The sequence below is a fragment of the Mustela nigripes genome, chromosome 5, assembly GCF_022355385.1.
Source record: "Mustela nigripes isolate SB6536 chromosome 5, MUSNIG.SB6536, whole genome shotgun sequence".
Lineage (NCBI taxonomy): Eukaryota > Metazoa > Chordata > Mammalia > Carnivora > Mustelidae > Mustela > Mustela nigripes.
Window position 1 is genome coordinate 81,856,873 of NC_081561.1, and position 14,800 is coordinate 81,871,672.

The 14,800-nt window shown below is 42.4% G+C and overlaps 1 protein-coding gene across 2 annotated transcripts in view; it reads right to left on the minus strand.

Annotated features, from left to right (window-relative positions):
* Positions 1-14,800, minus strand: part of LOC132018172 (pantetheinase) — a 52,456-nt gene that overhangs the window by 33,183 nt on the left and 4,473 nt on the right. The window contains exon 1 of one of the 2 annotated variants that reach the window (XM_059400748.1): positions 13,470-13,626. The exons of the other annotated variant lie outside the window; for it this stretch is intronic. The gene's annotated coding sequence lies outside the window, so the exon portion shown is untranslated. Of the gene's footprint in view, positions 1-13,469; positions 13,627-14,800 lie in introns of those variants that run through there. 2 annotated transcript variants of the gene reach the window in all.

The window sequence follows — 14,800 nt, forward strand, 5'->3', positions numbered from 1 at the left end:
AGATTTTATTTATTTGACAGAGAGATCACAAGTAGAAAGAGATAGGCAAAGAGAGAGGGGGAAGCAGGTTCCCCGCTGAGCAGAGCGCCCGATGCGGGGCTTGATCCCAGGACCCTGAGATCATGACCTGAGCTGAAGGCAGAGGGTTAACCCACTGAGCCACTCAGGTGCAACCCCCCCCTTTTTTTTTAAGATTTTATTTCTTTGAGAAAGAGAGAGAGCACAGAGAGGGAGAGGGAGAAGCAGACTCCCCGTTGAGCAAAGAGCCTGACATGGGGCTCGATCCCAGAACCCTGGAATCATGACTTGAGGCAAAGGCTGACACTTAACAGACCCAGGTGCCCCCTTTTTTTCTCTATTAATGCCTTCCCTCTGTCTTAAAAAACCATCACCAGCTACACCCCAAGACCTGACCTTTACTGCTCACTTGCTTATACTCACCAACTTCTGGCCCACATTGTTCCTTAAGCTCTTTTTTTTTTTTTTTTAAGATTTCATTTATTTATTTGACAGAGAAAGCACAAACAGAGAAAGCAGTAGATAGAGAGACAAACTCCCTGCCTAGCAGGGAACCTGATACCGACCTTGATCCCATGATCCTGGGATCCTGACCTGAGCCAAAGGCAGCCTCAAGTTAGCCACCCAGGTGTCCCCTTAAGCTCTTCTTTCCAGTTTATGTCTTAACGCAGGTAAATAGAAACCAAAACCACCCTTTCGGCACTAGTGACTGCCCTGACAAGACTTCCAGCCAGCCCAGACAAACAAGACCAGTTTGACCTTAATTCCCGATTAACAGCTGCAGACAGACCAAGAACTGACTACCTTCACTTCATTCTATTACTAAAATCTCTGCCCAAGGAAGAGCTCTCGAGCCTCATCTACATACGTGTAATGTATGTATAGGCATGCTTCCTTAAGGCACAAGTGCAACCTTACGCCCACCTTTTCACAAGATGATGAGGCCTCCTAATCTAAATATTCATCTTAACCCTAAATAAAGAGAATCCATTCACCTTTGCTCAGAGTCATGGCTTTGGAAGCCATCCCCCACTCCTCCACCCCCGTGATCTCCTTATTTGCTGCAAATAAACCTTTCTTTCTTTTTTAAAAAAGATTTATTTATTTGACAGTGAGAGAGACAGCTAGAGATGGAACACAAGCAGGAGAGTGGAAGAGGGAGAAGCAGGCTTCCCGATACGGAGCTGATCCCAGAACCCTGGGACCATTACCTGAGCCAAAGGCATGCACTTAACCAACTGAGCCACCCAGGTGCCCCCAAATAAACCTTTCTTTGTGCGACGACTTAACCTTGTGTAGTTTCTGACCCACCCGAGAGCAAACTCGCATTGGTTCAGTTATAAAATCCGTCTCTTGTTCAGCTCAGGGGAGCTCCCCCTATGTGCTGCCCAAGTCATGAGTCATTTAATAAAGCCAACCAGATCCTCAGATTTACTTGGTTGCCTTATTTTTTAAACAGATTTGGTGGCAGCATCAGGATCTGAAGCAAAATTCTGACTGGGTTTGAAAACAATGGGAAACACAGGGGTGGTGGTCTGTGAACACTTTCGAGTTCCCGATCTTTCTCGCTGATTCTGAGGGCCACGGGCAAATCTCGCTCAGTTGAGCTGCGCTCTTTTTGCATTCCAGCTCCTGACCTAATTGGCTTTCTCGTCCAGGGTTAACAGGTCAGTCTAGATAGAATAGTCGAATGGAGTGCCAGTCCTCAGCCCTTGGCTCAGTCCACAGTTCCACGCTGGAATTCCTTCTTGATTTCCCACCTGCAGTCCCCATGGACTGTGGTGTGCTGGTTTAGTCCTTTCCCCAGTTCCAGTCTGCAGTCTCCATAATCGATGTCACTGGCTTAGTCCATGCTGGGAATTGCAGGTGGTGGACACAGCCTTTTCCTGGCCAGTCCACAAAGATGATTTTTGGTTATTGCCTTTGCATTCGGGAACCCATGTTTGCTTGTTTTGTGTAAACAAAAGCTTAGTTAATGGGATCCTTAAAATCGTAAGAGTCAAGCATGCTACCTTCTGGCACTTGCTTACTTTATGTCTACAAACAAAACTATGGTGCCAGGAGCTGTGATTATCTACAGAAATGGTAAAATTTTACTAAAAACAAGACAGAATTATCAGGGCCCTGATAGAACATTTCAGTTAAATACGGTCATCTAAGGAATGCACTTGAAAGCAAGGGCTCCCAAGGTAAACAGAATGGGCTACCTGTTTTAACTGGCAAGAAGAAGCCTCCAGAAAGTTTCAAAATTCCAACAGCTTCATTGAAAGATCCATTGCAAAAGGCTAATGAAAATTTTAATATATAAGAAGTACCTGTAGGGGCTAAGCGCAGGCTGCCCCAAGAGAGACCACTTTGGCATGAATATTACTTTGAGTTAAAAGCCATCAAAACCCAGCAGATTCAGGAAAACTCTTTATCTTCCCCCTTAACTGCCTCCCTGTACTAGGAAAACAGGTATTAATGGAGATTTCTCTTTACCTAATAAATCCATCTGCATAAAAGGACAAGTTTTGTTTTCCAAACATCTCAACTTCCTGCTGATGGTTTTCTCACCTCTCTATCCTCAGGCCCCTACCCCTCTTCTTAACTCATATAAGTTTCATGTAAGTCTATGGAATTTCATGCCTCTGTGGACCCATGTATGTATGAAGTTAAATTTGATTTTTGTCTGTTTGTCTGTCTCATGTCAATTTGATTCTTAGTCCAGCTAGAAGGACCTTGGATAGCAGAAATTCTTTTTCCTCAACACACCTTCATAAATGTTAGGTTTTAATACTCCTCCTTATAAACTGGACTAGATCCTGATTTCTTCTAGTGTCCTAGAAGGCTAATGAAAATTAGCCTAGCTACCAGTCTCCAAACTAACATGTTTTAATTTTTCTCTCATATTTATGACTTGGAATCATTTAAAAACTAAAATGGCTCTTTTTCCCAAGGTCTACAAATGGAATATAAACAACTTGATATAAATTTCAGAGAAATCACCACAATAGCTCATTTATAAATAATCTTCATGCCTCTTTCTCTGGGGGTCACTCAGAAACATAGCCTGACATCTTCTTGACCAGCTACCATTAAAACTCAGAAATTGGTTTATAACAGGATCTAACCATTAACCATTGTTTTTCTTTTGTTTCTATAAAAATGCCTCTTATTTAATACCTAATTTCTTGAGCCATAGGCCTAACTTTGAGAACACACCTGCATCACCGCCTCTTGAAAGGAGTTTAGCTAAACTGGACTTCTTGCCTGGACAGACACTGGCTCAACAGGATCAAAGAATCTACCAACTCAACTTTTAATATGTGAAACTTCAGGTAAGTTTCAGAGGAAGGAAGTATAGGGGCAAAAGGCCGGCAGCCCCAACATGGGCCACTTTTGCATGAAAATTAGTTTGAGTTTAAAAAGTAATCAAAAGGGGCAGTTGGGTGATTCAGTTGTTAAGCATCTGCCTTCGGCTCAGGTCATGGTCTTGGGGTTCTGGGATGGAGCCCATCAGGCTCCCTGCTACAGGAGTCGGCTTCTCTCTCTCCCACTTCCCCTGGTTATGTTCCCTCTCAAGCCATCTCTCTCTTTATCAAATAAATAAAATCTTACCCAAAAAGTCATCAAAAGCCAGCAGATCCAGGAACAGCCCTTTACCTCCCCCACAACTGCATAACAAGAATTTAGATAATCTGCTCCAGCAAGAGTGAGATCACCATAGATAACAAGAACTAGGTGTGGCAGACAGGGAGGAAACTTGTAGGACTATCGGGTCAAAGTTCCCCAGGTCTCCTTTTTTCTGAGTGGTCCAGCAAACATGTTTACCAGCCATTTACTCTTTTTCATATTCCTGTGAATTACATTCCTTTGCTTTGAAGTCCCAGAACCCCCCCTTCCTGCAGAATGACATACATACCTCATTCTGCCTGATTCTTTGGAAACTTCACATGCGTGTGGATTCCCCATATATCCGAAATGAAATCTGATTTTCTACTGTTAATTTTCGTATCAGTTTAATTCCCAATATACTAGATGAGCCTTGAAAGGGACAGGAAAGTCTTGCTCCCTGACATACAGACAACAAAAGAACTCCTAAGGTTCACCTCTATCTGCCTTTGAGTACTCATTCTACTAGTCGTCTGTCTGAGTTGTTTTTCCACTCTGGAAAGAGACATAATCCTAAGCAAAAGTCTGCCAGTTAATGGTTTTACAGATACTCCCACATCTACCTTCAAAGAAGGGCTCCCATTGAGGTCCCCCTCCCAGAGTGGAAGAAACTGAGGACTTTTCTGGTAAGTTGCTATATTATTTCCTTAAACAGCTAAGAGAAAACTCTGGTGGGTAACGGAGCTTACAGACAGGATCCTGGATAAACTGTCAAAAGCCAGTGAAGGATGAAAACTCTTACCAGAATCTATTCTTTTGAATCTCTGTCTGCCGTGCCCAGTCTGGAGAGGAAAAGAAAATCTCACTGTTGTCCCTACATTTTCATATTCAAGCCTACTGTGGATCGTTCTCCTCTCTCCCAGAGAGAGCAATGGCCTTCCTGCTTGTCCCATTTTGCATAACTAGGCTTGACTTTCTCCTTGCCTGGTACTGGCAAGTTCTTTCTTTCTTTTGGTTGCCTTTGGGAGTCACTCTGGATTTGTGCAACATGGTATCCTTTGCATCCTCTTTGGGGATCTGACAGACACTGGCAGAGTGTTTCTCAATCCTCTCAGAAATATTTAAAAGTGAAACTATGTACTCAGCAGCACCATTTACAATAGCCACATTATGGAAGCAGCCCTAGTCCGTGGATGAATGAATTGTGAAAGAAGTGGTGTGTATACACAGGCACAAGTGTTACTTAGCCATAAAAAAGAATGAAATCTTGCCATTGGCAACAACATGGATGAATCCAGAAGGTATAATGCTAAGTGGAATGAGGCAGGTCAAAAAACAAACAGTATGTGATTTCATTCATGTGCAAATTTGATAAACAGAACAAAGGAACATAGAAAAAAAGAGACCAAAAAAAAAAAAAAAAACCCCACTCTTAAATATAGAAAACAAACTGATGGTGGAGGGATGGGTTAAACAGGTGAAAGTATTTTTAACATAATGAGCACTGAGCAATGTACAAAATTGTTGAATCATTGTATTACACACCTAAAACTAATAACACTGTATGCTAATTATACTGGAATTAAAAACCAACAAAACTGGGGCGCCTGGGTGGCTCAGTGGGTTGAGCCTCTGCCTTCGGCTCAGGTCATGATCCCAGGGGCCTGGGATCGAGTCCCGCATTGGGCTCTCTGCTCAGCAGGGAGCCTGCTTCTCCTCATCTCTCTCTCTGTCTGTCTCTCTGCCTATTTGTGATCTCTCTCTCTGTCAAATAAATAAATAAAATCTTAAAAAAAAAAAAAAAAAAACCAACAAAACTACGTACACAGAGGGAAAGCAACAAATTGAAGATAATGTAGTAGGATAGGTGAATGGACAGAAGATGTCATTTAAATTATAACCCAACTTTTTGAGGAACCGAAAACACCATCCTTATTTTACGAAACAAAAATCAGCATACAGGCAATTCAAAATTCACCTATTCTTTTACCAATCCCCAAACTTCCCTTGTTTATCTGAAACACACTATAAATTACTGGCCTTAGAAAACCAAAGTTCTTCTTGGAAGAACTTATTTTTCTCTTGGCCTTAAAGTTATGTAAACATCCTAAAAGCAATGTAAATACAGCCCACTATCACCTGAGACTGAAGGGGGAGGAAGAAAAAAAAGAGAGAGAGAGAGGTCTTTTTAAAAATAAATTGCTAGGGATGCTGGGTGGCTCAGTGGGTTAAGGGTCCCCTTTCACTCAGGTCATGATCCCAGGGTTCTTCCATCAAGTCCCACATGGGGCTCTTTCCTCAGCGGGGAGCCTGCTTCCTCCTCTGCCTGCCCCTCCCCCTGCTGTGCCAGCGAGAGCTCTCTCCCTCTCTTTCTGACAAATAAATTAAAAAGTCTTTAAAAATAAACAAAAAATAAAATAAACTGCTAAAGTCTCTTGTGCCCAGATTCTAGCACAGCTTTAAGATGAACTCCAGGGACAAGTACAAATCTTAAAAATATTCCCCAACATTTGTAACGATAATGTTCTTGCATTCATGTGTTTGTGGGTTTGTTATAAATATGAGATATTGGGACGCCTGGGTGGCTCAGTTGGTTAAGCCACTGCCTTCGGCTCAGGTCATGATCCCAGGGTCCTGGGATAGAGTCCCTGCATTAAGCTCCTTGCTTGGCAGAGAACCTGCTTCTCTCACTGCCTCTGCCTTTCTCTCTGCCTGCTTGTGTGTATTCTCTCATTCTCTCTCGCAAATAAATAAAATCTTTTAAAAAATGAAAAAAAATAAATAAAATAAACAAATGTGAGATATTCTTCTACCTCTGGATGGTATTGCTAATTTTCAAAAGAGCTCTGTTAGTTGAAGACAAGTGCTAATAAGGATTGACCATTCTAAACCTATCAAAAAGAAACTAACCCAAATGGTTTTTTTAAGTTCATATGATCTGGAAAAAGATTCAATTTTAAAGTTTGTTTAAGATTATTGGTTTAATTAAAATAGACATGTCTTTAGAGTTATCAGCAATAAAACAAACTTTTATTCTACCTGCATTTACTTAAAAGTCTTAAGTCAATGTTATCTCTTTTACAGACTATTCAAAAGAAAAATAGCTTGGAAGAACGACTGACTAGTTTTTGAGTAATCTAAGCATAATTGTTAATAGCAAGTTAATTTAATAGACATAAGTAAGAAAATTTTAGGTAACCCTTTAAATTGTTTTCTCAAATCCTACTGGTAACCTAAAACCTTAAAATCTTGCAGAGTTAGGTTAAATGATGAGTTAAGTTAAATTCGTTTAATATCTAGATCACTTCCAAGTAAAACTGATGAAGGAGAACAGGCAGGAACAAATGGCCCCTGCCCTAAGAGGAAACCACCCTTGAAAGGATTTTATATCCTGTAGGGAGACCTGCACCCTTTCCATGTGACAAAAACCTGACTGGATGACAGATACAGGGAGGGTTAATCAGATTAAAACAGTCTGACAAGCCCATAAAAACCCCTAGAAGCAGAAACTCACGTCTGGGTGGCTCAGTCTGGGTGGCTCAGTTGTTATGCATCTGCTATCAGATCATGGTCCCAGTTCTGGGATCGAGCCCCACAGTGGGGTTCCCTACCTAGTAGGAAGCCTGTTTCTCCCTCCCACATTCTCTGTGCTTATGTTCCTCTCTCACTGTTTCACTCTCAAATAAATATAAAAAATTAAAAACAAGCAAAAAAAAAAAAAAAAAAAACTCTGGTGGCAACTCCCTCAGGTCCCTTCTCTCCTCAGGAGCCTTGTGCTACCACTTTGCTACAGCTCAATAAATCTTGCTTTGCTGCCCACCACTCTGTCTAGTCTACCTCTTTATTCGGCGAAGTGGTGTTACCAAGAACCAGGGGCACCAACAGAAAAAAATCCTGTTACAAAATACTAAAACATTGATTACTAAACTTAGTCTTATCTATTTTTGGCTTCTAATTACAGAGAAACTAAAAGATATCTGGAACTGTTTGCGCTATAAAAAGGCATATGCTTCTAAATATTATGAGATATATTCATAAATTTGCAAATCTAAAGAATTGTGGTTAAAGGGACAGTTCATTTACTACTTAATTTTTACTAGAAATTGAGATTTCTAAGACTTAAAAATTCTAGTAAATGTAATAATTTATTAGACCACTGGAAATAATAAGGGAAAGTAAGTTTATATGCAAAGAAAGTAAGATGCATTTTTTAAGAAAAAAATTATGATGAATAGAGATAGCATTTTTGTTAAGGAAAAACAAAGTACTTTTGTCCTAAAGTGAGCCTGGCTATTTAAAGAGGGAAAACTTAGGACAAAATCAGAGTGTAAAAAAAATTGTAGAAATTTTGTGAAAAAGGAATCTTTGGAACTCTGAATATGTGATCAGCTGACTTCCATTGAAATGCAGCAGTAACAGAATCTATAATGATTGTAATACACCCAGATGAGGTCCATTCTGCTTCTACAAAAATGGCTCCTCGCTGCCAGGCTTTTGCCAACCTGATCTCCTTATACGTGGCAATAGTCTGCTCCTTAATTGGAGAAAATGAGATGGGTAAACAATGACTGTAAATTAAATGAATAGACGGGGCTATGGGAAACCCAAGGTGGCTGCTTGCTTTTTCCCAGCTCCTTGAAAACCCTCTTTTCTGATTTTTGCATTCCTTTATCCACGGTAAGGCATTTAAGATGATGACTTGAGTTATAGCCATTCGTGGAGAAATGTCTATAAAACTGAAAACAAAACAAAACAACCAGTCTGCCAGTAACATTTGTCAGATCCATAATCCGGAAAAACTGATTTTTGTCTCCAGTGTCCTCAAACCTCCTCGCTGTAGACCCTTTGAACACCTACCTGCAGCTAGACCTCATTCAATTGTCACTAAGTATGGGTTATCAGTATGTCCTTGTTACTGTATGCATGTTTTTCCAGATGGGTTGAAGCCTTTTTCTACCACAAGACCGATGCTCTCACAATGGGAGGGGACCTACTAAAAAATGTGATTCCCACTTAATGTATCTCCTATAATCTCCAGTGATCAAGGCACCCACTTCACTGGGTCAATCATATGGGCCTTAATGAAAACCTTGCCGACCTGGAATTCTATCAAATATAACCTCCTGCTGATCCCTTGTCTCATGCTAGATGACCACTACTGTAAGTCTCTAATGCCTTATGCTCAAGCCTGTCATCAATGGGTTGGAGAAGCCTTCCCAGGTGCCATTTCAAAGGATCTTGTTTATCACAATTTAGGGCTTGGTGACCAAGTATTCTGAACACATCATAAGAGGAAGACCTCAAGCCCCTCTGGAAAGAACCTTACCAAGTGTTCCTGACCACTAACACTGCTGCAAAACTAGAATGTATTCAGCCTTGGGTACATGTCGCACAGGTAAAAAAAGACTCCACCTGACACCAGGTCCTGTGCAGACACTGGAGACCTCCGAATCAAACTGACAAGGAAGAAAAGTAGCTGACACTGAGGTATACTGCTCTGGCCAAGAAGCCAGATCAAGACTTCCTACTTAAACCAAACACTGAAACCCCTTCTTTTCCCTTCCTTCACTCTGGCATTGGCCTGGAAAGGTTACATCCTCATCTTTATCCCCTAGGCCATTGCTAAGATGAGTAACTGTTATGCCCCAATAATGGGTCCGTGATTAAAGGAGCGAGACTGATACAAAGCTAAGGTCAAGCAAAGCTTTATTTCGCGCCAAGCATCAAGAATATAACCCAACGTTCGGGGCCGCACCTCTTACAAGAGAAGGTGACCCTTCTCTGTTTCACAGACAGCTTTTAAGGGCAAAGGCCATGCAGTCAGGCCTGGCCACGCACAGGTGGCCAATGAGATTGTAACACACACAGGAAACTCCACAGTGATGCTAGGTGACCAACTGAGTTACAATTTACCCTAGAAGACATTTGAACCAGCCTATTACACCTTGATTGGGATTGGTGCCCAAAAGGCTCCCAAAGGGCAGGGCCCATACTCCTTGGTAACCAGGGAGACAGTATGCATCCCCCCACTGATCAGAGGTCTCCACCTGGCCTGACCCACCTTTGTATCTGGGCTTTGTTACCTGAAGCTGGTTTCCGGGACTTGTCTCCAAGTAAATACCCTGTGGGGAAGGGGAGTAGGGACAGTTTCTAAATAGGTCCTTACATTCCTCCTTTTCTTTGGAGACGAGTCAAATCTTTGACTTTTTAGCTAGTTCTATACCCTCCTTTTAACAGCTGCTAGAAACAGTAAGTTAAGGCCCCCCTTTTTTATTCGCAATTGCTTATACCTCCCACCTATATCTTAACAACAGGGCCAACAATGAATTTAACGAACTCATTGTTTTTTTTTGAGTCTTAGTTTTAGTCCATGATTGGCAGGGTCCATTGGCAGCAGCATCCACCTCTGGGGGGCGTTCTCGTCCTCGGCTCATTTGACGTGGCCCACATGAATCCAGGTGCTGACGCCGTCTACTTTTATTGCCATGGGGGTGGTCAGAATGACAGTAAACGGTCCCTTCCAGCGAGGCTCCAAGCCTCCCACTTGGCAGCAGTGCATCCAAACTAAGTCCCTGGGTTGGCGAGGATGTGGGTCCACCTCCGATTCTGTCCCAGTGTGGGCAGTCCAGATCCCTCTATGGGCTCTTTTAAGACAGACTTAATGCCTGCAGTGACTGGAGTACAGACTGAGCAGTCCTTTCTGCTATAGCAACCTCTTTCTCTTTTCCCTCTTCCCATTCTAGTTCTTTCCGCATTTACCGCCTGACATTGAACACATCAACCATATCTTGAGCCATACGCCCTAATTTAGAAACCTAGAATTGCTTGCCCATAAGCTCTTTAAACTTGCATGTCCCCAAATGAGTGCCCTGATGTATCTGGCTTACTAATTTTCTTCTAGTCTTAGTCCAATCTCCTTTATAGTCTAATTTAGTCCACTCTACCATAGTGAGTCCTCCCTTAGTCAGTTCATAGAGGTCACACCATCTCCACCAACCACGGTATCCACAGCCTGCAGTAGTAGCCCAACGTCCCAAGAAACTCCCTCATGGAGACCAAAGCCTAAGTAAGTGGTGTGGCTCTTACAAAGCTGTGTTTTCATTGCTGACATCCAATACCTTTTTCCTGCAAAGTCTGTAAGAAAGCTCTCATCCCCTGCAAGCAAGACCCCTAGTCCTCAGCGGCTATTTCTACTATTCCCACTAACTCAAGTCAGATTCTTCCTTTTAAATTCCTCAATTTTCTGGGGGGGGGCCTGGGTGGCTCAGTGGGTTAAGCCGCTGCCTTCAGCTCAGGTCATGATCTCAGGGTCCTGGGATCGAGTCCTGCATCGGGCTCTCTGCTCAGCAGGGAGCCTGCTTCCCTCTCTCTCTCTGCCTGCCTCTCCATCTACTTGTGATTTCTCTCTTTCAAATAAATACATAAAATCTTTTTAAAAAATAATAAATAAATAAATTCCTCAATTTTCTGAAGTTTCTCCCTTATATCCGGAGCTGACTGACTGGCAAGGCAAGATCGCCTACACAAGTTATCATCCAATTTCTCTGTGAAGTTTACCTTAAGTTGTCTAGCTTAGGTAAACAAACATTTAATAACAATCTAATCTAGAATTTAACACCCATAAAGTCATGTTATTAAAACATAATTTTTCTCTCTAAAATAACCCTTATTTCCAGAGATAGCCAAATCAGGACTAACTTGTTTGAAAAACAAGTCCAGTTTTAACAAACTTGGCCTAATTGTTTACATAAGCTCACCAAGAACTAAGTGTGATCATATAGATCTTTTAGAATCTGCTTTGCTGGAACTTTTTATAAGGAATCTCTAGGTTGAACTTTTAGTAGCCTGTCCAGGCCAGAAGCCAAGCCACGTACTTGCCATCAGACATGCCTGCAATACCTGTTGATTTGGGCAAATTCCTGAGGTGCCCAATGTAATCTGAGTCTCCTCCTCCTACCAGGGAGTGACATTCTTTACTCACCTGGTGAGGCTGCTGGGAACTCTGTAAGCAAGGTAAGAGGCCAACAGTTCCAAAGGGCTTTACAGCTCCAGGTTTTACAAAGTCAACCTTAGTTCCTCTAAGCTGGCCATATCTGAGTCTTTAAATATGACGTTCCAGTCAAAGCCTTGGTAAAATAACCAGTGTCCAATGCTGTCCTGTTACAAAAAGAACAGATTCTTATTGAACTTATGTAAATGACTAATTGCCAAGGAAGAACTTATTGAGCCCTTTGGTTTCAGAGGGTTCAGATAGAGAGAAAAAGCTGAATACCTCGATTCATTTACAAATGAACACCTTTACATCTCTTATAAGTTACAGGTAACTTAAAATGTTTCCCTAGTTTAGAGGAGCAAACATTACAGAACTAGTAATGTTTCTAAAACATGAAGAGACACAACATTACAACCTTTCAGTTTATCTAGTCCCATATTACTAATTCTGGTTTAGTCTGAATGTAGCCCTTACTTCCATAAATCTTTACCCATTTCAGTTCCCAGGATTTTAACATATTAAAGACCTGTGTTTGTCCTGAAAGTCTTCCCATATAAATTTCCTTTAAGGCGGAACTCATCTTACAAGAGAAATAAAACAATTACAAATGAAAAAACTCAGAACAGATATAGTTAAATATCAAATGATGACCCTTATCAAGACATTAAAATTTTAGGAAATGTATAGAACCTCTAGAATAATTACAGCATTTACCCAAATGCAACCCAAGATTTATCAGTGACTTAGATCAAGGAAGCCTTTGGAGCCAAAGAGATCTCATTTACAACTCTGGGCAGGCAAAGAGAAACTATTTACATTTCAATTAAACGAGGAAGACTTTGCCCTTTTAAACAAAACCAGCTTTTCTATACCCGTGTCTTTCCTTTTTTTATTTTTAAGTGTGCATCCTTAAGATATAAGAGTTTTCTGGGTTTCCCTCCCAACGTGAATGATGTCGCAGAAAAAGGGAGGGGGATCTTTCAGATGCTGTCCTGCTCGCATCCCTCTCAGGAACTTAGGAGCGTCTTAGCTAAGGTCTGTTCATATAAACCCCGGACCAGGCTACTCCGTGGAGTAGATGACCGTTATGCCATGTGACGCCCCGCAAGACTCAGGGTGCAGCCCACTCAGACTCCATAGCCGAAGCGGTCGAGCCACACAGACACATTCACAGTCAGGCACTCTTCAGATTTAAACATGTTGGACACCTCCCCCCACCAGGTCTCCCCTTCCATTCCATAGGAATGGATGTAGCTCCAACAGTGGCCCCAGGCCAGTTTTTCTTTCTTATTCAAACAGGATCAGGCATCTGGTATTTTTCTCTCCTTTTTACCAATTTCCTACTTTTCTACAGAGTTGTTTCCCTTATTTCCATCACTCTTAATTACACTTAGCAGAATTTTGTACTCTTAGAAATACCTTAACCTCTACTGAAGATTAAATATAAACCACTTGTGAACTGTTACAACAGAATTCTTTAGATGGCAAATTTATCAATTAGTTAAGAATAAAACATGTTTACCAACAGATTTCAAAAGCACAAACCTAGTTCCAGCAACCAGCGCTCTAGCATTTTATTCCATTTGGTTGAAGTTTCAGGTTAGCAAAGACTTTGAAAGCTACTTTAACAATTACCTATTGAAACTCGGAGACAGACAACCATAGTTTAGTCAGGTCTTTGCTAACAGATTTCAATACAGCTTTTAAAGATTTTTTTTTTTACCTTAAGTAAAAACTCTTTAAAGTTTCACATTTACTACTGTTAACTCAAAAGACGTGTTTATCTTAGTTAACCCAACAAGCTTAACTTAGTTCCAATACTGATTTACGTTCCACCTGGGCCCACTCCACTTCAAATGTTTACCTGATTCCCGGGTGGGAAGATCCGGAGTGGGGGTTGTTAGGTCCAGGAGCGCTCTTGTTTCCCGGCAGTGAAGAACAGAAAAAAGTGCCACCAGAAGGCAGAGAAAGGGTTCCCAGTCCTAGGGCTCATCAGCTCCAAGAGAGGAGCACACACCATGCTTTCCTTCCAGCAAAGGGAAGGGGCTGGGCAGTCTCCGTCGGGCCAGAAAGGGCAAGGAATGTCCCCGCGAAACAAAGTTGTTTCGGCAGCTGCTTGGGAATATTCCTTTGACTAACCCCAGGTGGCTCCAGCTATAGCCATTTGAAAGTCAGAGTTCCCTTACTCTGTTTGCCCCATTCCTTCAAACACAACAAACAGCACAACAGACAACAAAAAGACAAGACAAAGACAACTGCAGGCCCAGCAGATCTTACCCAGAACCTGCCACCGGTGGGGACTTTATAATCTTCTGGCCGTCCAGGGGGACTCGAACCCCCTGGCTGCCTAGGGGGATAGAACCCCTGGTGACCACCTGGGGGACTCGAACCCCCTGACAGCCTAGATGACTGCCTATGAGGACTCAAATCCCCCTGACTGTCTAGGGGGACTCAAACCCCCTGGCGATCTACCAGTGGAGGGAAGGGGCATCCCCGTGATGAAGTTCTAGAACCTAGGTGAGGTTTGGTGGGCTGAGGTCCGGAGCCAATGACCAAGAAAGAATTCTTGAGACATCTTTGGTGCAAAATGGTGGTTTATTAAAGCACGGGGACAGGACCCATGGGCAGGAAGAGCTGCTGCCCCGGGTGGTGAGGGATGGCAGGTTATATACCTTGCGGTGGGGGGAAGAAGAAGGGAAGGGAGGTTTCAATGGAGTTTTCATATGTTAAAGAGGGCCTACAAGGTGCCGGGAGGGAGTCTTGCCCTTGTGGCTTCATCAATGTCGTCTTTAGGTCAGCCATTAACATCAAGATAGTTGGGAGATTCTTGGTGGGGTGTTATGATCCTGCTATCGTTTACATTCCCTTGACCTCAGCCTCCTCCAGTTTATGGTGGGGAGGGAGACATTAGGGCTTCAGGAACTGAGAGTTATTTGCCTCTGGAAATTTGTGCTATTGATAAGGTAACCTCCCTGTTTGTAGATCTCTAGGACATCTGCAGAGCAAGGGAGATTCCTGTCCTGCAGGATTGTGATCCCTGCAAGTTAACTATTTATCATTTTATGGCAGTCAGGGGTGCCTGAGGAATGCTACACATATTACGGAGGGGAGCGAATGGAGAGGGGGTGCAAGGCGCAAGCTTTTGCTCTGTCCTCAGCCAGCCTCCTGCTCCCTCATCAGGATCATGACCTGAGC